This window comes from Octopus bimaculoides, chromosome Z, assembly GCF_046866305.1.
Source record: "Octopus bimaculoides isolate indiv1 chromosome Z, ASM4686630v1, whole genome shotgun sequence".
NCBI classification, from domain to species: domain Eukaryota; kingdom Metazoa; phylum Mollusca; class Cephalopoda; order Octopoda; family Octopodidae; genus Octopus; species Octopus bimaculoides.
The window spans coordinates 12,358,218-12,383,217 of NC_142944.1; the positions used below are offsets into that span (position 1 = coordinate 12,358,218).

General features: G+C 35.1%; 1 protein-coding gene and 1 pseudogene across 2 annotated transcripts in view; both read right to left on the reverse strand.

Annotated features, from left to right (window-relative positions):
• Window positions 1–25,000, reverse strand: part of LOC106879240 (uncharacterized) — a 407,510-nt gene that overhangs the window by 118,772 nt on the left and 263,738 nt on the right. The window lies entirely within an intron of this gene.
• On the reverse strand, window positions 15,666–16,359 carry LOC149132139 (uncharacterized; annotated as a pseudogene).

Consider the following 25,000-nt stretch of genomic DNA (forward strand, 5'->3'; position numbering starts at 1 on the left):
TCAGACAATGAAAGATCCCCAATGACATCATTAAGAAAAAAAAAAAAAACACTATAAAAATACTAATCTAAGAATTCAATATAGCGTAAAATTTTGGGGTCTTTCATTTTTTGAATTGTATAATAGTGGTTCTTCTCTAAATTATATTTATATACATATATTATATATTGTGAAATTTAATTTGGTATTACTAAATTGCATATTCCTGTACGTTTGGAATTCTGCATTCCCTAATATATATATATGTGATTGTGGATTTTCATCGATGAGTTCTTGAAACTTGGTTATTTTCCCTAAAACTATATATTTTATATATATATATATATATATATATATATATATATATATATATATATATATATATATATATATACGACGGACTTCTTTCAGTTTTCGTTTACCAAATCCATTCACAAGGCTTTAGTCAACCCAAGGCTATAAGTGACCATTTTTCCAAGGAGCAACACAGTGAGATTGAACCCTAAACTTTATGGTTGGGAAGCAAGCTTCTTAACACCAAGAACTTTATGATTCTTTGAGTCACCAGAGATGTCAAATCTGCAATTCTAGGAATCATTGAAGTTGAGGATCTTTGTACTATGGATTGCTGATAAGCGCTCTAAGCGTGGCTGTTGTGTCTATTTGTATATCAAGCTATGACCCGCTTATATTTACGAATGTCGAGTGCATTTCTCTTTAGCTCGAAAATATATGGACAAAAAAGAAAAGAAAAGAAAATAGGTTTGATTTTGGATTTGCAGCGAACGCTTTACTACAAAAAGTAAAAAAAAAGGGAAAAGTTTACAAAACATTAAAAAATTGAATATATTAATCTTTAGTGCTGACTATTAATCAGTACACTAAAAATGTTGATTACAACACATTCTTACAACACGTTCTTATTAAGTTAGAGTATATAATTCGACACAATAAAATCGCCGTGTGCGTTGTTCTTTGCAATATGCTGACGATTTAAAGCAAAATCAGACAAGAAAAATGAAATAAACGCGATATATAAAAAGGACAACACCACTATCAACTGGGAAGTAGCTGTGTAATTTGGCAAGGAAGTCAAAGAAAACTCTCTATATCTCATCCTGCAAGGCTGGAAAGAAAAACTGTGTACGCTGTTAGGGATGTTGATTGCTTCTGAGAAAATTATTAGCGAGAAGAAATTGAAGAATTGATCAATTTGCAAAGATATTAGCGTACGTGCAAATAAATAGTATGTGAGACAGGAAAGTAAAAACAATACCAATAATAATGGGAGCCTTGTGCATATATATATATATATATATATATATATATATATATATATATATATATATATGTCTTGTATATGTGTGTGCATGTGTTGGTGTGTGCGTCTGTGTTTGTCTTTGTATGTGTGTGTGTTGCTTGTGTGTGTGTGTGAGTGTGTATGTGTGCCTGTATGGATTATATGTAATACATCGTCATCGTGGCACTCCGTCGGTTACGATGACGAGGGTTCCAGTTGATCCGATGAACGGAACAGCCTGCTCGTGAAATCAACGTGCAAGAGGCTGAGCAATCCACAGACACATGTATCCTTAACATAGTCCTCGGGGAGATTCAACGTGACACAGAGTGTGACAAGGCTAGCCCCTTTGAAATACAGGTACAACAGAAACAGGAAGATAGAGTGAGAGGAAGTTGTGCTGAAAGAATACAGCCGGGCTGGACACCGCCTCTGGCAGGGCTTCGTGGAGCTTTAGGCGTTTTAGCTCAATAAACACACACAACGCTCTGGCTGGGAATCGAAACCGCGATCCTATGACCACGAGTCTGCTGCCCTAATCACTGGGCCATTGCGCCTCCATCTATATATATATATATATATATATATATATATATATATATATATATATATATATATATATATATATATTATGTATACATATATGTATGTATGTATGTATGTATGCATGAATGTATCTATGTATATATATGTAAGTATATATGTATATATGCATGTATGTGTATGTATCTATGCAAGTATGTATATCATGGCTCAAGCCTGATAGGCAGAGCTTAGTTTATATGCAAGCTACCTATCTGAGTACTGCAACTGAAATGCCATCTACAAACATATGCGATACAAGAACAAACAGTAAAGTAAAGTGCTGCACGTTCTCAAGGGACACTATGCTGTGCTGGGAAGTTCAATGAATGGACACAATTTATAATATATCACCATAAGAGAAATATGTATCTACATAGAGTCAAGATAGTATGAACAAATTTGTTTGCGATCTTTATAAAAATATATGAAAAAATACAAAGAAAAAAAAAGGGAAATCACTTGTACATTGTGAATTGCAAGTAAGTGCAAAAAATTGCAAAAAGCATCTGCGATTAACATAATCCCTAACACTTCACTGAAGAACTTGACCTGTACTCTGAGGTATATGTTGATAGCATTGAATGGTGTTGTAAGTTTACAGGAATAAAAAGCGGAACGGCTGCTGAAAGGGGAAAAAATCATTAATTTCCAAAAACAATTGATACCAAAGACTTGTGAAATCATAGGCCTATAATGAGCATGCTACTTACATCAATATGCAACAACAAACTGATTATTCGTCTGGAGAGCAATAATATATTAAGAGACGAACAGAAAGAGAGCCGGAAAAGTATAAATGGCTTTGAAACTAACGATTATAAAGAGAATGAAACAAAACTGAACATAGCCTGGATTGACTACCGAAAGGTGTTTGATAGTATTATGCACTTCTTGATAATAGAGACTTTCTACCATAATAAAGTACTTCCAATATTAACAAAGCACATCAACCATGCCAGATCAAAATGGAAAATAAAAATATTAGAGAGCATTGAAAGATAGCTGAAGCTAGCTCCGTACCAATATGAAAAGGTATCTTTTAGAAGGAGTTATTATTTCGTACAATTTTGCGTATCTCAGACTCCAAACTCACATATGGTGATCGAAAGGTGCAGATACTACAGGTAAAACTATGAAACGTTTCCTCTTTTAAAATTTCTTTTTCTCTTTTACTTCTTTTACTGACGCCATGCTGGGACACCGACCTGAAGTGTTCAGTTGACCAAATCAGCCCCAGTTAGCAAGAGGTGGTGCGAAACAAAACAAAAACACAAAAACAACACACGCATGCATTCACTCATAATCACACGCGCACACACACACACACAACAAAAAGCACACACATAAGTAAACATTCACACGTCTACATGCACACATATATACATGTACACATACATACGCAGACATACATACATACATACAAAACCAGAAAGGAGAATATATATATATATATATATATATATATATATATATATATATATATATATATATATATATATGTACTGAACGACAAGGTGAAGTATATTTGCCACTTAAATGTGGCTGACCCCTAAGGGTGGATGTTACCGTTGCTTTTAGCCCCAGGAGAACATCTCCTCCAGCTGGCTATCGACACACATCTGTGTCCTGTCTGTATTTGCAAAGGGAAGTCATCCTTCCCATCTTGATCTGCGATACGTACGGACTCGAGTTTCTGGGTATTTTCCCGTCCTCAGCGTACGACAATCGCCGACCTTCGATGCGAAAGATATCCCTTTGCAAATATATATAACGTTTTTCAGTGAAATTATTCACTGATCTCGAACATTGCTATATATATATACATACCCACATATATATATATATTCATATATACATACATACACACACACACACACACACACACACGCACACGCACACACACACACACACACACACACACACACACACACACACACACACACATATATATATATATATATATATATATATACACACATGTATATTCATATTCACGACAAGCTGCCTTCAGATTCCATCTATCAAATCCTCTCACAATGCTTTGGTCGGTGCAGGTCTATAGTAGAAGATACTTGCCCAACGTGATACGGAGTGGGATCAAACTCAAGACCATGGGAAGTAAACGTCTTATCATAGAGCTACTTTGTGTCTGCACATCCATGCCAGTGCCTATATATTTACACCTGCGCCTACACAGCTATGCCTGCGGCTACACAGCTATGCCTGCGCCTACACAGCTATGCCTGCGCCTAGACATCCGCACTTGCGCGTATACAGTTATACCAACGCTTGATTTTAAGATATTTAGAAGGTAACTATTCGTAAATTAGTGCTGGGCAAAAAAAAAAAAAAAAAGAGTGTGGGATAAGACAAATTGTAAACACTGCTATATAAGTGGAGACAAATTGATTAAAACTGATAGCATTAAATTGAGCTACAGATACCGAAGTTATTGGATTAAACCCGAACCATTCATACCAATATATAGGAAATCTACTGAGAGTCAACACAGAAAATGAACAAGGAAACCAGGAAAGAGTACAATACAAAAGACAAACTGAAGTTGATGCTAGAAATAAGATAATAGTATTCAAATATTCTTATTATCACTGGTTTTATCATAACAACAAGAAGTTTAAGAACATGTTGAATTTAAAACAGAAACATAAAACTACTGATAATAATTACGAAATCTCCACCCAAACCTGATATAGATATGTATTATATATAACTACATCACACATAAGTAAAGCGGAGTCTGATACAAAAAAATTTTAAAACAACTAGAAAATAACAACAGTTGGATAAGGAAATACTTGTATACAAAAGGAAGATATTAAATGTAACAAGGAAACATGATGAAACAGACAAAACTCTTTACTCTGTTGAACGGAATTATTAAGTGCTATCTGGAAAGTATCAACGTAAAAATGATTAAAACACATGCAAAACAACAGAAAAGTTTATATAAAAAAATCAAAAAAGGATTTTCAACTAATTCTGTGAAAGAATGAAGAGAAATTCCATGACCGATAATTTCATGGCTCGACAGAGAAGTAAACCAGATCGAAAGAAAACGACGGTTCAAAAGCATTTGATTAAAAACAGAAATAAAATGTCTGACTCCAGTTGCACAGGTCCATTCCCGTGTAAAAACAATTGAAGTAAAACAGTTGAAGATGTTAAACCATTTGTATATCATGCGAACCGTACAACAAGCCGGGTGATTACATCAGTTTTGCCTCTTCAATCCTTAAATAACTTTAAGTATAAGCTTAAGCATATGCACGATGATGATGAGCATAGTGTATATATATATATATATATATATATATATATATATATATATATATATATATATATATATATATATATATTTACAATCAAAACATGAATAAGCAAGAAAAAAACGTCGAATAAGAACAGCGTTATTGGACGCCCAGGAAAGGAAAGAAAAAGAGGATTTCACGTTTCGAGCGGAGCTCTTCATCAGAAATATAGAAAAAGTCCAAAGAAGGGAAGACGGAGAAAGAAAGTCGCCAACGATACACACGCAGACATATATATATATATATATATATATATATATATATATATACGACGAGTTTCTTTCAGTTTCTGTGTACCAAATCCACTCACACTCACATGTATATATATATATATATATATATATATATATATATATATATATATATATATATATATATATATATATGTGTGTGTGTGTGTGTGTGTCTGTATAAATATATACATGTATATATATATGACATGTTTGCGTGTGTTTTTCTCCCCCCACACCATCGCTTGACAACCGATGATGGTGTGTTTATGTCCCCCATAACTTAGTGGTTCGGCAAAAGAGACCGATAGAATAATTACTAGGCTTACAACGAATAAGTCCTGGGGTCGATTTGTTCAGCTAAAGGCGACGCACCAGCATGGCCGCAGTCAAATGAGTGAAACAAATGAGTAAAAGAGTAAAAGAGTAAAATGTTAACTAGAAAACTAGGAATGGTAAAAAGAAAAAAAAGTACAGACAAATACATAACCAAAAAAACCTTAGGACTTGTCAATGTGCACGAAATATAATTGTCACGGAACAATACACATACATAAGGCCCGAAGACCTGCGTTCGGTATTGTAGGGAAAAAATACGTTAAAAATGAGCCTATTGATGAAAAATTAAAAATAAAACAGTAGTAGTAGTAGTAGTAGTAGTACTGTTGGTGGTAGTGGTTGTACTACATCACCACCATCACCACCATCACCACAACCATCGACAGCAGCATTATTAGCAGTGTTGCTAAAAGCTATATAAACAGAACAAGTGCAATATTAATTGAAGATTTATTTTCCACACAACAGCAATAAAATTAACATATTTATATAAATGCAATACAAATGAATAATGAAGCCGAATTCTGTTTGTCCCTCACTTTCCCGCAGCTTCTGTCTCACTTTCTTCCTCTTCCCCTTCTCTCTTTTCCTCTCTCTTCCCCTTCTCTCTTTTCCTCTCTCTTCCCCTTCTCTCTTTTCCTCTCTCTTCCCGCATATGAATCTATCTCTACCGCTCTTTCTTTCTCTCTACAGCTCTCTCTCTCTGTCACTTTCACTCTCTTTCTCTGTACACACGTATATGTATGAGAGTATAGATGCATAGATACATGCAGATACACATATACAGATATATATATATATATATATATGAATGTGTAATTTATGTCACGTGATGGTACTGATCAGAATGATGTTAAGGAGAAAGTAAGTGGGGGGGGGGGGTTTAGAATTGGCGATGCTGCTGGTGATTATATGTTATAAAGGAAAACGATGAAGAGTAATGTATAAAAATTCATACAAGTCTGAGTGAATACGTATTTTTATTTCGCCTTTATTTTAATTAAAAAGAGAAAGACAACAAGAAAGAGATGAAGACGAAGGAGAAGTAGAAGAAGTAAGGAAGGAGGAGGAGGAGGAGGAGAAGGGAGGAGAAATGAAACAAACTTGCCTCTCGCAGAAAATAAATATCTCTTTTATACTCATAATTTTGATGAAGGAGAATTGTATCAGTACAGTTGGTCTAATGCACTCACCTCTAACAAAAATATCAACATAAGTTGCTAACAAAAAAATGATAGAAAAAAGAAGTTCTGTAGTCATCAGACAGTCTAAAACACCGAAGCAACCAAATTTCATCTCTTCACCTTGTAAGTTTGAATATCGCCGAAATTAAGACAACGCGATTTCATTCCCCACAGTCGATGAAATGATGAACCCAAACGTTTGACAAAGACAAGTTTCTCTGCAACTTTCCCATATTTACCTACCTCTCCTATCTCTCCATCTCTCTTTTCCACTTCCTTTTTGCAAGCCCTTTCCTATAACTTCTGTTTCACGTTTGCAGCCCGTATTATTCTGGGTCGATTATCAGTTGCAAATGAGAGGATGTAAAACCCTGTTTGTCTTTCTTCAATTTCTCTTTTTCTCTACCCACTGACGAAGGATTGCATCCAAAATGTTGGATATTCTACTCCGCAAGTTCACTGTACTCCTTTCACTTTTTTCTATATTTTTACAAGTCTTGCCGACGCAGGGCTACACTAGATTCCTTGTAGCTTGCATGCGTGCAACTAAATGCTTGTTTGGGATTACATCTGTAGATAAAAGGCTACAGAACGCCGCATGACATGTATCTGAACTGCATGGTTACATGCAGGTATATCAAATACGTACAACAAATTCATGATTTATTGAAATTATGTCCGTTGCTAGAGAATGCATCATGATTATCAAATGGCATTCATTTAAGACGAATTCTACTTGAAAAGAGTGGGAGAAAAAATCTCAAAACTCAATAATTCTCCGAAGTTTGTAATGGCATTAAAGAAAAAGGACAAGTTTATTGTTTGGAGAACAAATGACAGTTGTGGACTCGTGGGTACGGAAGTGTGCCTCACTGGGTGTGAATTAGCACAATTGGACCTTATCTCAACTAGCCAAAGGACCTAGGCTTATAGCAAAAGTGCAGAATATATTCAAGATCTAGGAAGCTCAACGGAACAGCCTGCTCGTGAAATTAACGTGCAAGTGACTGAGCAACCCACAGACACGTGTACCCCTAACGTAGTTCTCAGGGAAACTCAGCGTGACACATAGCGTGACAATGCCGGTCCTTTGAAATACAGGTACTACTAATATTTTCCAGTTGAGTGGACTGCAGCAACGTGAAATAAAGTGTCTTACTCAAAGACACAACGCATCGCCGGGAATCGAACTCACGACCTTTCGATCATGAGCCGAATGCCCTAACCACTAAGCCATGCGCCTATATATATATACATATATATACAGACAGACATATATGTATCGGCTGTATCGGCAAAGAAATATTCGCACCAGTGCAAAAATAACCAATACACTGTTGCATGGAACCAAACTACATGGCGGTTATTTATATTTCTGATAGCAATTTGCACTCTCATGAAACGAGAATTTTGCACTGAACCAGTGAAAAGCCTGCTGGAAGGTATGATATAAAATTACAAAAACAAAAGCAAGAACACAGCATCTCCATCAGACGCTTCCAGAATATATAGGAACAGGATAAAATAAAAAAATTAAAAAAAGCTTCCAGAGAGAATTATCTGGCTACTGTGGAATTGGTACAGAAAAAGTACTCCCTTTTTTTCATGTGATAGTATGCTAGTATTTGTTTATTCTTTTCAAAGCCATATTATTTTCAGGATTGACAGGATTAAAAAAAAAAATGTCACTTGATAAACATTTTAATCGCTGCGTCAGGATATAGCACTGGAAGATATGAACTTAGAATAAAAATAATACAAACATACTGACGAGCCAATTTCCTACAGGAAATAGCGAATAGTAAAAGAGAACACATTACACAATTAATGTGAAGGTCACGGTTGAAATTCCTTTGATCATAGGCTTTCTCAGTCAGGACTGGCATGGTATAAAACATAATTACCCGAAATAAAGTATATATAATCAGAAACAAAGTCTAAAATTAAAGATAAGCATATACGAAAATATGTGAATAACGTCCTTTGAACCAAGACGGGACCCTCTACAAGTTATAAATATTAACAATATTTTTACACCCCACAGTCTTAAAATATTAAGACATGATATAATGACATCTCCAAAAATGATAGAATGGTCACGGCTGGCACGCCTTTAATGATAAATATGATCTCTCAGGTCTGACCAGAGGTTAAACAATTATAACCACCATATCCTACGCACCAAATGAAGGAGAATTTTCGTATTGAAAGTCTCTCAAGATATACAGGAATATGGAATGGACATGTTTGGACTGACGGGCTATTCATTAAGGATCTTTTTCAATTTTTGTTGAACATGTGGTGCTGATGGCGTCAAAGTAACTACAGCAAAAGGGATCTGAAGATAAATGTATGCATACACAGAACAGATTTCAATTTCTGAAGAGTTTTGATTATTCATTTATTCTTTAATTCTTTTATTCTTTAACTTGTTTTCAGTCATTTGATTGCGGTCATGCTGGGTAGAACAAATCGACCCCATGAATTATTTTTTTAAACCCTAGTAATTATTCTATCGAACTCATTTCTCAAACCGCTATGTTACGGTGGTAGGCGTAAGCACACCAGCACCGGTTGTGAAGCGGTGCTGAGAGTGACAAAAACAGACACAAAGACGCACACACACACACACACACATACACACACACACACACACACACAGGTTCATACACACACAGGTTCATACACACACAGGCTCATACACACACACATTCAGGGTGCCACGCTGTGGATCTGAACCGAGAGCCATGTGGTTGGGGAGCAAGTTTCTTACCACACGATCACGCGTTGCACAGGTTTCGTTAGAAATATAATAACCAAAAAGAAAAAAACAGAAAATAGAAAAAGAACCCCACTCACTGGAGCGCGGAGTGTTCCTCACGAACGCAGGTACGTGAGATGGTTGTGGTCTATAAACAATTTTAAGTAGGAACCGAGAAAAGTAATATGATCATGCAATGCACATGTGCACACTGAATTCGTAAAATGGAAGAGAAGAATAAAAACGCAATGTCAAACAAGTTATATGACAGTCTGCATGCCACGTCTGACATCGCTTTAACGCAGCTTCGATGCAATTTTCTTGTTCTCAGACTACTTTTATATTTAAGAAGGGAAGTAATTCCTTCTGCTTTTGGCACAATGCCAGCAGTTTTCTAGAAGAGTGGATAAGTCGATTACATCAATCCCAAAACGTGACTGAAATTTGTTTTATCAACAGCGAAAGGATGTAAGGTGAACTCGACCTCGGTGGCATCTGAACTCAGAATGTGTTGCATCAGAAGAAATTGCCGCTAAGCATTCTTCCGACTTTCTAACACTTCTGACATATCGCAGCCTTATTTGGAACTCTTTGTATTCCTAGCAAGGGAAATAATGATAAAAGATAGGGAGGAAATGTTCTATAAAGAAAAGCTACTAAACAACAAGCACACACACACAATAATAATAATAATAATAAATATAATGATAGAATCATTCGAGATTACCTCGTTCAAAGCTTCTGTATCCAAATGTTGTAAAACCAAAAATGAATTGAAAATCTAATGGAAACACTCACCTGTAAATAAAGAAAAGAAACAAAAGTCAATGTAAATACAATAAAATTGTAATTTTTTTTCTTGTGGATTAGATTGAAATTAAGAAAGGTTAATTTAGTAAAAATCTATCAAACATTTTTAGCTTAAAATACCTTTTCTCATTTTTTTAAAAATTTCAAACCTAATTACAATAATCTATTATAATTCCTTTCACGTTCATAAAGCTTTAATGTTGTTGTTCTCGAACCGATAAATATGAGCATCTCTCCGCACTGCAATATTAATGAAACGTTCGCTCCTGTCTCCTTCTTAATAAGATAGATTTTACATCGATAAAATTCATGCATAGCGTTGGACGAGTTTGAAAAGATTAGACAATCTGCCCGCTCCTCTTTTGCAGTCCTGTTTTGGTAGTGGATGCGGCTGGAGTGACGGACATAAAGACACACATACAAACATGTGTGTGTGTGCGTGTGTGTTTTCTATGAGAAGCATTGCTTTATTAAGAGTATTAGAAATTATTGCTTATACTAGCTGTTCCCGTGCCGTCAAAATTGAGGGCTAATTGTAATATTTTATATATAAATAAGGACAAAAGATAGAATATGGATGATAATTCAAATGAATACACTTGTCAATGTTATCTAGTGGTTGTCTTTTGAGATGTGACATCGATCATCGTTTGTTACTAAAAGAACGCTGGTTCACACATACAAACATTCACATACTTCCCTTGTACACACATACACACACATACTTACACAGAGTTGAAGCGCTGTTTGATTTTTCTTTTCAGCGTTGAATGTTCACCATCCCACTTCCATTGGACACACAAACAAACATTCACATACCTCCTTTTTACATACACACATATATTCTCACACAAAGTTGAAACGCTGCTTTGATTTTCTTTTTTCACCGTAGAATTTCCATTACCCTACTACCAAGTTTGCCATCACTTCTTCCCTCCTTATTCAGGTATCATCCCCTTCCCTTCTCATTCATATGTTATGATGGAGAAAAGTACAAGAGTATTATTATATTAGATACGTGCAGGAATGGCTGTATGGTAAGAAGCTTGCTTCCCTTTGCTGCCGCGCATGCATTATTGTCAGTGTCTGTCGAAGCGCTGAAAGAAGTTAGCCACGCTAGTTTGTAGCGTGGCGAATTAAGTGAAGCTCAACTGCAAGGTAAGACTTTTTGTATTTTGTGTCCAGTGGGGGTTTGTTGTTTGTTGTAATATTTTTGTACAAGCAAGAAGTCCCTACTGGATTCTGTACTCTGGTCTGCCTGCAGTTGGGCAAAATTTGCTCACTTTAAGTGAATAGTTTTTTCTCACCTAATTGTGAGAATTGTTGTGGGGGCGTATCTCGCCTCCAAAAATAGTTAAACTTATTCACCAATTTTTGCAAAAATACAGACACACAAATACATATAGATATCGCGAGACCGGGGTGTATTTGTTTCCCACCATCGCTTGACAACCGATGTTGGTCTGGTTTACATTCACCGTAAATTTGCGGTTCGGCATAAAAGACCGATAGAATAAGTACTAGGCTTACAAAGAATAAGTCCTGGGGTTGATTTGTTCGACTAAAGACGACATAGCTGTTGTCAAATGACTTGGACAAATAAAGAATAAAAGAAATAAATATTAACCAAATATTGAGCTCTGAGATCAAAACTTTGTAGGATATGTGCTAAAAGTATATTTCATAAGCAAATAGCAATGTCTGTACCCATATCAGCGTCTGTAGAAACAACAATTTTCATAAAAATGAGTTTTTCTCCTTATCAATTTCATCTCCCCTATCAGATATGTATCAAAAGAAAATTCAACATGGAAACATTTCTTTGATTGATCACCAAACTAGAAATTGAAACCAAATCTTTCCAAGAACAAACATTTTGAACATAAAATCAAACGAATGATTTTTCTGGATAAAGATTTCTCTAGATACTATTTCTCAAAGAAAAAACGAAAGAAAAAAAAAGAAGAAAAAAGATGAGGAAACGGGTGGTCACAGCTGCAACGTTTTTCGACCTGAGGCTTTCTGGATCAAGACAAACATAGAAGCTAGACAACAACTTCAGCGAAATTTGTTAGAAACAAAATGGGAGGCTGACAGATGCTTAATGCCAATGATAGAAAGAGAGAAAAACAGAAAGCGCGAAATGTTGTTATTTATACACGTCTTGGCAAATATAAATAACACCCTCCTAGTTATCTTAGAAATATATTCACCATTATTTTTCAAATTGCACTTCCTATCATACATTCAGACTTCTGAAAGTCCGTCTTCTTATTCTGTCTGTTTGTTTATCCGTCTTTTGTTTCAACATTTCAGGTCATTAGCATCTTTGATTCCGTGTATTTGCTTGCGTGAATCCTTTCGATATTTCTTGAGGATTGATTGATAAATAACGTTCGTATATATATATATATATATATATATATATATATATATATATATGTATGTGTGTGTGTGTGTGTGTGTGTGTGTGTGTGTGTGTATGTGAAAATAAGAAACAAGGGTATCCAGAGGTAATGCAGTACGATCATTTCAAGCAACTCCATTTAATTGAACAATGCAATCATTCATTGTCTATCTCCTTACCTTCTTGGAGATTTTAGGTAAAATTATACTAATGTGTCCATCTGTTTTAATTTAATTAAATTCTATGTCTTTATGCTACTGAGGATTGCTCTGCATTGAAATTGATGTAATGATTGCATTGTTCAATTAAATGGAATTGTTTGAAACGATCGCACTGCATTACCTCTGAATATCCTTGTTGCTTATTTTGATTTTAATCACCTTACTCTGAAGTTGTATGGATAATACCGTACCAAATTCTGGTACCTCAATGTAAGTACCATATTCATCTGGATCTATGTATATATCCAAAGCACGATTTATTCGCTATGAGAGTTGTTCGAAAACCGACATACTACTGTACATTATTTTCCGTCTTTATTGTAATTGTCTTGGCTATAGATTAGGTATAAAGTATTTATAATCCAATGAAGCGAGGCCAGGATATACTCAGCAGATGAAATACACTGGGATCACTCATCTTAGATACATTGCAAGCTGCTCCTTGCAACTCGATGTGCTTAGCCATAACCTGGATTATAAGTGAGAGCTCCAGCGGTACCCAGCTAGATAATTCAGCCCTATCTATTCATTATATATATATATATATATATATATATATATATATATATATATATATATATATATAGACTTATGAAGTATTTTGCCCAGATTGATAATCCCTCAGTATTTGTTCTATATATATCCTTTGCTATTATGTTAAACTATCCTATGTCCAAATTTGGTCAAATGCGTTTTTTTTTTCAGTATTTATTTATTTTTGGTATCGTATCTCCAGCTGCTTCAGAAGCCAAGATATCAGAAATTGTCAAAGTGAAGTACAGAACGTTGCCTTTTGAGAGAACGAAAAAAAGTGAAACGTTTTGAAATTAGGACACTTCCGAATGGGGTCATGCTCGCGTACTGTCTTTAGTTGAACAAATCAAACCCAGTACTTATTCTTTGTAAGCCTAGTACTTCTTCTATCAGTATCTTTTCACGAACCGCTATTTTACGGGGTCGTAAACACACCAACATCGTAAACATCGTAAACACACTAAACGAAGGTTGGGGAAAAACACTGACGCACAATCATATCCATGTATTTACGTTGGGATTCTTTCAGTTTCTGTCTACCAAATCCACTAACAAGGATTTGGTGAGGCCGCGGCTATAGTAGAAGACACTTGTCTCCAAGATGTCACGCAGTGGGACTGAACGCGGAACCATGTGGTTGGTAAGCAAGGTACTTACCACACAAACCGGTCTTGCACCTATGTATGTATGTATGTATGTATGTATGTATGTATGCATGTATGTATGTATGTATATATATATATATATATATATATATATATATATATATATATATATATATATATATATATATATATATATATATATTACGTATACATGTGTGTGTGTGTGTGTGTGTGTGTGTGTGTGTGTGTGTGTGTGCACGTATGCATGCATGTATGTATACATAGGGAGGATATCAGCGCGAAATGGAATAAGGAACATCTTTGAATAAGTAAACAAACAAACAAACGAAAAATTATGAGGAATATGAACAAATCAAGAATAATTCAGCTAAAGAAATTGAATTAAGACAAAATAGACAACGTTCAAGAGCAGTAGCAACACGAACAACAATATTACGACGAGACAAAAAATGTTTCAGTACAAACGTATGAGAAAAGCAACACAAAATAAGACCCCTCCACTCCTATCCTCAAAAAAAAATCAAACTAAAAAAACAAAGCAAAACAAAAGTAAAGCGTCAATGAATAAAGTACATGAAACAAACAAATAAAATGAACTCATAGCAGAACAATAGCCCGACTAAGTGTCTTAAATTAATAGCAACTAAATTAATATTGATTTCATAGCTATCGGAAAATCTTATTGGTTTAAACGTTACGCAACTAATTAAGATGTCATTCTTTCCATTAATAAGACAGAAGATCATTATTTCGTTGTTGTTGTTGTTGTTGTTGTTGTTGCGTTGTTGTTGAAGTTGATATTATTCGGGTTTAAAATAAGAGAGCTCTGATGAAAACAGTGCCTCTAAGTTTCAGAGAGTTGAAGGTATGTCAACCTCATGTTGTATCTATGAAAGTATTTGTGCTTATGATTTATGGCCAGACGAGACTGTACGCATTCGTCTATGAATGTATCTATCTTCGTACGTATATATATGCACAGATGTCCATACGTATGTTTGTTTACTGAAAGTTTATCAAATATATATTTATCTATCTCTATGTGTTTACATTCTAAGTATTGCATTAACAAGACACAATTTAGACATCACGTATGGACTCCCTCTGTGTCTTTCTGTCTGCTTGCCTTTCTGCCCGTCTGTCTGTCTGCTTGCCTTTCTGTCCGTCTGTCTGTCTGTCTCTTATTGTGACCAAGTAAATGTTTGCGCTGTACATTAGTTCGCTCCCTCAATAAAAATCGAATGCGGTTTATAAATCTAATATTTTTCAATCCTTCCTTAATACCGGTTCCATATGCTATTCATATCTGCACTCGGTCTGCTTAGGAGGTTGTTGTGTTCTAGCATATGTGCTGCTTCTTTTAGTTTTCGTATTTTCCATTGGTTTTCTCTGTCTATTATCTTAACTTCATCCAACAGGGGGAGGTGGTCTCCATTTTTCCATACATGATCAGCCATACCCGATTTATCAATATCTCCTTGTGTCACAGCTTTGCCATGTTCGTCTATCCTTATTTTGAGGGTGCGGCATGTTTCGCTTTTGTATAAACTACCACAGCTGCATGGGGTGGAGTACACGGAGTTCTTGGTCATATTCTCTTCTATTGGTGGTTTTACCCGAATGAGATATTTGCGAAGAGTTGTATTCCTCTTGAACACTGTCCTGATGTCATATGAACCGCATATCTTTTGTATCTTTTCGGAGAGGCCTTTCACATAGGGTAGACAGGCTGTGGACAGTTTATTGGTTTCATCCTCTCTTTTCCTCATAATTGGAGTAGATAGTATGGTTTTGGGGTACTTGTTGCTTAATAGATTGTTACTGAGCTTGATCATTTCTTCGTGGTGGGTATCACGATCACTACTTAAATTCATTGTTCGATGTTTTAGGCACTGAACAATCCCGCTCTTTACACTGTATGGATGGTGGGAGTTGAAGTTGAGGTATCGTCCAGTGAAGGTCGGCTTGCGGTATACGGATGTCCTGTATCTATACTTGGTGCGTGTTATCAATACGTCCAGGAATGCTAGCTGATTGTCTTTTTCCTTTTCCATTGTGAACTGTATGGATGGATTTATTGAGTTCACATGATCTAACAGTACTTGGACATCTTCCTGGTGGGACCAGAGTATAAAGGTGTCATCAACATATCGAAAATGTAAATATCCGTCAAACGTAAATAATGTAAATAATGTACGTAATTCCTCATTTCTTAATTATAGAACTGTATTCTCGGTTTGCTACATATATTGGCCATGTACTTCCATTTCTTTCCATTTGTTTGTTTTGTTGTTTTACCTTTTCTCTTTGATTCTCCTACTGTTTCGGTCACATTTTGGATATCTCTGGCTGCTGATAGTATTCTCTCTTTACTCTGTACAACATAAATTTTCAGATGTAATTGCTGGCCTCGTGCCACAATTTAAAATCATCGTCATCATCATCATCACCACCATTATTATTGTTATTATTATCTCTTTATCACAGGTTTTGTTGGAGCTCCTGGTGTCTTGCATGCGTAGCGGGTTTACTACCTGCAGCCTACGGTACCATGCTATCCATTCTTTTCAACTATCTAATACATTCCTGATTATTCTGGCCGTGCCAAGGAGGCCAACCTTTTATAACATTTCTACTGGGTACTCTATTCCAGTTTCCTTTATATTCCTCTTGATGCCTTCTGATACTCTTCCCAAGGACACAACAATAATTGGGACTGTCTTCACCTTCTTCATTTTCTTTTGTCTTCTTCTTCTTCTTCTTCTTCTTCTTCTTCTTCTTCTTCTTCTTCTTCTTCTTCTTCGTAGTAGTAGTAGTAGTAGTAGTAGTAGTAGGAATAGTAGCAGCAGCGGCAGCAGCAGCAGCAGCAGTAGTAGTAGTAGTAGTAGTAGTAGTAGTAGTAGTAGTAGTAGTAGTAGTAGTAGCCCAAGCAGTAGTAGATATAGTCAGTTATAATAAAACAAATTGAGAGAAAAGAAATATATACAATATATACAATATATTCAATATATACAATATATTTATATTAGTAACGATACGCTGCTTAGAGTTTTGTCACATAGATACATGCATACATACATACATATAAACATCCGTACGTACATACATACATACATACATACATAGATACATACGAACATACATACATATAAGTTTACACTCTAATACATGTTAATAATCCTGTGATATGTTAAAAACTAGTCTGCAGGCAATGTATTCCATACCGTTAGTTTATTTTTCACCTGTTTGCTTTGAGAGAAAAAGACAAGCAACGATTGTTTTAAAGCATTTCTCCATTATTCAGACAGTTGTGCTGGAATATATATATATATATATATATATATATATATATATATATATATATATATATATATATATATATATATATATATATATATATATGCTAGTCACTGACATACACACGTACAGACGTATGCAGATGCACACACAAAGTCATACATATCTATGAATCTCACACGACTTATTGTTTACCGACAAACATACACACAGAAGGTGAAAAAAGAAAGAAAACGATGCACATATAAATAAGACTTCTATGCATATACGCATAAATTCATACGTATGTATATAAACATATAGGTATATGTGTTCATATATAAGCATTTGTATATATATATATATATATATATATACATGTATATTTGTGTAGTTGTGTATATATATGTGTGTATATATATATACGTATATATATGTATATGTATATATATATATATATATATATATATATATATATATATATATATATATATATATATATATATGTATATATATATATACATATAGATATATACATATATATATATATATATATATATATATATATATATATATATATATATATATATATATCAGATACAAGAGTACATACACACACACGCACATATATATATGTATATATGTGTGTATATGTGTATGTATTCTTGTATTTTATTTTTTACTTGTTTCAATCATTTGACTGCGGCCATATATACATACATACGTACTTACAACTGTGTGTGTGTGTGTGTATGTGTGTGTGTGTATGATGTACGAATGTATGTATCTACGTATATATTGAAATAAACATTTTAATGCATATGCCTCAAGTTGTTTCTAATTTTGTTAGTCTACACCAGATAACATTATATTAATCTATATTTGTTTAAAGTTATTTCTATTGATGCAAAACAACACACGCACACTCACACACACACACACACACAGCCATACACCGCACACTGACATATATAAACAGATCACCCACTTTTTCTTAGTGAAATTCTGTCTCCATTACTCGTCTTTCTCAACATTTTTCCCTCTAACTTATTCTTAAAATCTCATACAGATCCCACTATTTCTCTCCCTTTCTACTCCCTCTCTTTCCTTCTCTCCCCCCCCCCTCTCTCTGTCTGTCTGTCTGTCTGTCTGTATGTCTGTCTCTCTCTCTTTCTCTCTCTCTCTCTCTCTCTCTCTCTCTCTCTCTCTCTCGCTTACTCATTCTTTCTCCCTTTCTCATTCTTTCTCCCTTTCACTCGCTGAAATGCAAATTGTTAGAGAATGAAAAATTGATATAAAGTATAATATATTCGGTAGGATATTAAAAAAAATTAACGATAATCATTGCAAAATAAAAGGAAAAATAAGAAATAACGGTTTGCTCAGCATAGAAAGAAGTCACTTAATTCCAAATCGTGTGTGTTAATATTTACAAAATATAAGTCTAAAAAGATGAACAAGCAGAATTTTAACACTTTCTGATGCTCCGTGGTTACACTGCCGCAATCAATTTTTTTTAAATACCATACATGATATTTCATATAATTCGTATTAATGTTTTCTGTTACATTCCAGTTGTTCACAATTTATTGTTGTTTTTTTTTTACATGCTGTTGTTACAATAATGCTGAAACTTCTGCTATTCTTGTTTTAATTCTCACATATAACTATTTGCTTTCATTTCGCTAGTCAAGAACCGTCATTCATTCCTAAACATTATGTGAAAGTCATCTCTGTTCGACATTGACTTCTACATGAATAGTATATATTTCATATAAACATAACTTTGCCCAGGGCAATCATTTCATACACTTTGTTATTGAGGCCCTGCCGATATACACTTGACAATTTTAAGCTCAGTGGTCGCGTTAATTTGATTCAATTTGATACGAATTTTCGTTGGTGTTTGTCTGTAACTCGGCGTATCGACTTTGTTGGGAGCTCTATGTGGTGATTATATAAACATTTAAGATCTGTTCAGTTTGGCTCAAACATTTTTTAATTAATTTTTTTTTACTAAACAGTTTAAAATTTCGTTTACTGGTAGAATGTCTCACGGTTTACTTTCAGCATTTTTGACAAAATTTGGTATTTTAGAAGTTATTTCGTGTTAAAGTTGTCATATTTGGGTAATTTCGGCCAATCAACGACGTGTATTCGGTTGAAGAAAGCTACTGCTGTGTGCAATACTAATCCCAGAGGAACAACTTCCGGGTCATCTCTACTAAATGTCACCACTCTGTTCTATTTTATTTATTGTTTACTGCCTGTGTTGCATATTACACGCTTTTTTCTTTTCTTAGCGTCCACGGGAAGTTATCTGTACGACGACGACTGTTAAAGAACACCAAGTGTCCTAGACCAAGCGAGGCAACACGCCCTGAAGTGATCAAGAATGGGAGATGCCAACATTTCGCTATTAATATGGTTTATAAATAGCATGTATTTGCATCATCTTGAAGTGACATAAATCGCTCGTTTGGGACTTATATGCAAATTGACTGAATACTATTTGCTGATGTGCTGTGGCCTAACGATTGCAAAAATAAATTAAATATGTAGGGCATATAACGTTATCTGACCTATCTATCTATCTATCTATCTATCTATCTATCTATCTATCTATCTATCTATCTATCTATCTATCTATCTATCTATCTATCTGTCTGTCTGTCTATCTATCTATCTATTTATCTATCTATCTATCTGCCCGTGGCCATCTATCTATCTATCTATCTATCTATCTATCTATCTATCTATCTATCTATCTATCTATCTATCTATCTATCTATCTATCTACCTGACTGTCTATGTGCGCATGCATATGTGTGCGGGTGCGTGTGTGCGTGGATATACATACATACATACGCACACACACACACATACATATATATATTCTATTACTTGTTTCAATCATTTGACTGCGGCCATGCTGGAGCACCGCCTTTAGTCGAACACATCGACCCAGGAACTTTGTAAGCCTAGTACTTATTTTATCAGCCTCTTTTTCAGAACCGCTAAGTTACGGCGACGTAAATACACCAACATCGGTTGTCAAGCGATGGTGGAGGGGGAGGTCAAACACAGACACACAAACACATACACCTAGACAGACAGACAGGCACACACACACACACACACACACACACATATACGTATATATATATATATATATACATACATACATACGGTGGCTTCCTTCTGTTTCCGTCTATGAAATCCACTCACAAGGCTTTGGTTGGGCAGTGACTATAGGAAAAGACACTTGCCCGAGTTGCGACGCAGGGGACTGAATCCGGAACCATGTGGTTAGGAAGCAAGTTTCTTAACACACAGCCACGCCTGCGCCTATATATATATATATATATAATATTCACACGCACACGCACGCACACACACACACACACACACACACACACACACACACACACACACACACACATATATATAAGTTCAAAAAAACAATAACAAAAAAACAACAAAGTGAGGACGTGATACGGATAGTGTTATTGGACGCTCAGGAAAAGAAAGAGAGAGTGCATGACGTTTCGGGCGTAGCCCTTCGTCGGAAAGATGGAAAGTTCGGAGAATGGAAGAACGGAGAAAGAGGAAAATGGTACCGATGCCCACGAGGTTACATTGACACACACACACACACATACACAGACACATATTGTATGCTCATTTCTTTATTCATACCATGTATAAATTCATTTATATGGAAGCATATACATATTCGTGCGTGAAAATAAATGCTATGCATTGATGAAGGAATTTCGTGCCTTTTTCGTTTTTTTTTATTTCTGCCCGTTGGGGTAATTTCTATACATTGATAAAATAAAACAAAGCAGTTAATATCATACACCTGCCAACATACCCGTAGTTACGTATTCCTTTTAGATAATATGCATTATGTTTTATTTGCTGTTACACATACCAAGTTACAGCTAAGGCCATTAACTATGTAATGTTATGTTGTTATGTTGATTTCGGTTTATTGTTCTTATTACATGGATTATGTTTATGGGGATCTATTTATTTCTTTGTGTTTCATGTAGCTACTTCGAGTATGCTATCATGGCGTAAGACTTTCTCTTTTTATAGATCCGGTTTGTTTCAATAATAGTGTAATATTGCTTAATTAGACTTATGACTTCAATTAATTTCCCATAGTTCTTACCTTTGAATTTTTATCAAGAACATCATTATTTGGTTGTAAATTTGTTCTAGTCAAATTATATTTGTATACATTTACGAATTGTTTCCATTCACTCGAAAGCGAAGATTGTTGTTAGCATAAAGAGCGTTATATTTACCAAGTTACTTTACGCTGTGTAAACATTTATGTGCCTGCCTATCTCATTAATTATATAGCGCAACGTTCTTTACAACCCATCATATCCAACGACCAACATTTTCGATGCTACTGTTCAACCACATTTCCGTGATTCATTGCTTTAGAAACATCTGAAGCTGCGTTGTTCAGTTTTTGTTATCAACGATTAATAAACGAAATGAAAAATTAGATTTCTGCTTTGTTAAATGTTTGCCTTTTGGTTGAAAATTATTTTGATTATTAAGAATGTGTTTTGTGTTGTATTTAGAGCATTTCCATACTTTGGCAAATTTATGAGTCATACGGCAAACGAAATCAGTTACACGATAGATGAAATGATACGATTTCTCACAAGTAGTTCATATAGAAACATAATTCCTTTCATATATTGATTTCTAACATAAACTCGAGTTCTTACATCTGTGTGTGTGTGTGCTTGTGTTTCTGTTTGTGTGTGTGTTTGTGTATGTGTATATATGTGTGTGTGTGTGTGTGTGTACGTACGCGTGTGTGTTTGTGTATGAGGAAGTGAAAGCGAGGTTACGGTATGAAAGCGAGGTTATTGTATGAAGGTCTAAATTGACCATTAGCAAGATTCGAAGCCAGAATACGAAACGAAATAATTAAGTAACGCACATGTTTTTTCCTGCTCTACTGATTCTATCACATTGCAGCCATTTTGTCTGACATTTGGCCATTTTGTTAATCCATCTCTCTCATAGTGTAACGTATTTTATTACAAATATTCTTACTAGTTATATTACTGAATAGGAGAAAACACATGAACAATTTGATGGCATATATAACGAAAATTAAATTTTTGCTTTAATTTATAAACTATATTTTAAAATCGATATTTTCACGAATATTTCATCCGATTATATATTAAAATAAGAGAGCATGCTTATCAAACATAGTTCAACTTATTCGTCGTTGATTTACAATTCAAATTCTCACTGTACTTGGAACAACAGAAGACACACATTGCATCTTTTGCGCAGCGGATTTTTCGAAGATTACATGAGAATTTACGATGTTAGATGGTGATATATTTGCCCAACGAGCTAACACCATAAGCGAAATGAATTAGGCCGATTTGGACCATAAATCAGCCACTGGTCTCTACATTACGATAACCACTACACATGATTAAATGGAGATATTTCATGTCGTTCTTGCTCTGTGAAGTTCATTAACTGAGCAAGTTCAGTGCTTGCAACAGGGAATCGAAAGCATATAACATATTCAGAATACCGGTGACGGACTCTACTTAATGTTTTGAATGGGAACAGCAGTATACACCCAATCGAAAGAAATACCGCAAGAGTCCAAAAATAATAGGCTGTCCTGGATAATATAACGAACATCATTCTTTTACTTTTGACTTATTTCAATCATTTGTCTGTGGCCAGGCTGGGGCAACGTCTTGAAGAATTTTTAGTCGAATAAATCGACCACTTAACTTATCTCTGTTAAGCTTAATAACATTCTGTCGGTTCTTTTGCCGAACCGCTAAGTTACGGGTACGTAAACAACACCAGCATCGGTTGTCAAACGGTGGTGGGGAACAAACACAGTCACACACACACACGCACATACATGTATATATATATATATATATACAAATATATATATATATACACATATACATATATACAAATATATATATACACACACACATACACACACACACACACACACACACACACACACACACACACACACACACATATATATATATATATATATATATATATATATATATATATATATATATATACAACGGGCTTCTTTCAATTTCCGTTTACCAAATCTACTTATAAGGCTTTGGTCGGCTCGAGGCTATAGCAAAAGAAACTTGCCCATGTTGCCACGCTGTGAGACTGAACCGGAACCATGTTGTTGAGAAGTAAGCTACTAACTACAGCCATGCTTGCGTCTACAATCGCCACATGCCAATGCTTTGGCTTCCCATTTGTCTTAACAATCTTATAATACTATGTATACGACAGTGTTACAATACTATTACACGTGGAAACGATCTACTAGGACCAATATATTAATTTTGTTATTTCATCATGTATAACATATATTGATATATATTCTTTACTACTCTAGGCACAAGGCTCGAAATTTTTGGAGAGAGGGGCCGGTCGATTACATCGACCCAGTACGCAACTGGTATTTAAATAATTGACCCCGAAAGCAAAGTCGACCCCGATGAATTTTGAACTCAGAACGTGAAGACAAACGAAATACCGTTAAGCATTTCGCTCATTGTGTTCACGATTCTGCCAGCTAGCCGTCTTAATTTATTGATATTTATTGATATATAAACTAATAATTCAAAGACAATATTGCTTTCCTGCATTATTTCCTTTTATCAGCAAGGTGGCGAGCTGATAGAATCGTTAGCATGCCGGGCGAAATACTTAGCGGTGTTTTGCCCGTCGCTAAGTTCTGAGTTCAAATTCCGCTGATGTCGACTTAAGCTTTATTCCTTCGGGGTCGATAAAATAGGTAACAGCTACGCACTGGGGTCGATGTAATCGACTTGATGCTCTCTCCAAAGCAGCTCTTTTGGAAAAAATTTGAAATAATTTTCTTTTATTAGGAAAATCGCATAAAAAGAAAAGTTTCATAAGCATCCATTATTTTAATCGTGGTCTTGGTGAAAAAGTACGTATATCGCCTTGGGTTCAGTCTCACTGCGTGGTACCTTGGGCTAGAATTACCTACTATAGTCTCGAGTCGACGAAAGCCGTGTGAGGTGGATTATTTTACAATGAGCTCATTGCAGAGTAGAGAATTTTGAAAAAAACTAATCTCCTGCGTATTAGCACTTTTTAAAGATAAGTCAGTTTGAGATGTGTAAACAAACCAGATTCCGTTTAGCTTTATCCACAACACACTTTAACTCATGTGATACATCGTTAAGCAGATTGGTGCTATATCCGGATTTTAGGAAGGTTCTATTCAATTTAGATGAATTTATACGTGTGAAAGGTCAATCAGTGTCCTAACCTCACAGGTCGGATTGCTATAATGTCCCACCAGTGACAGTTCAGTTGTCAAATTTAACT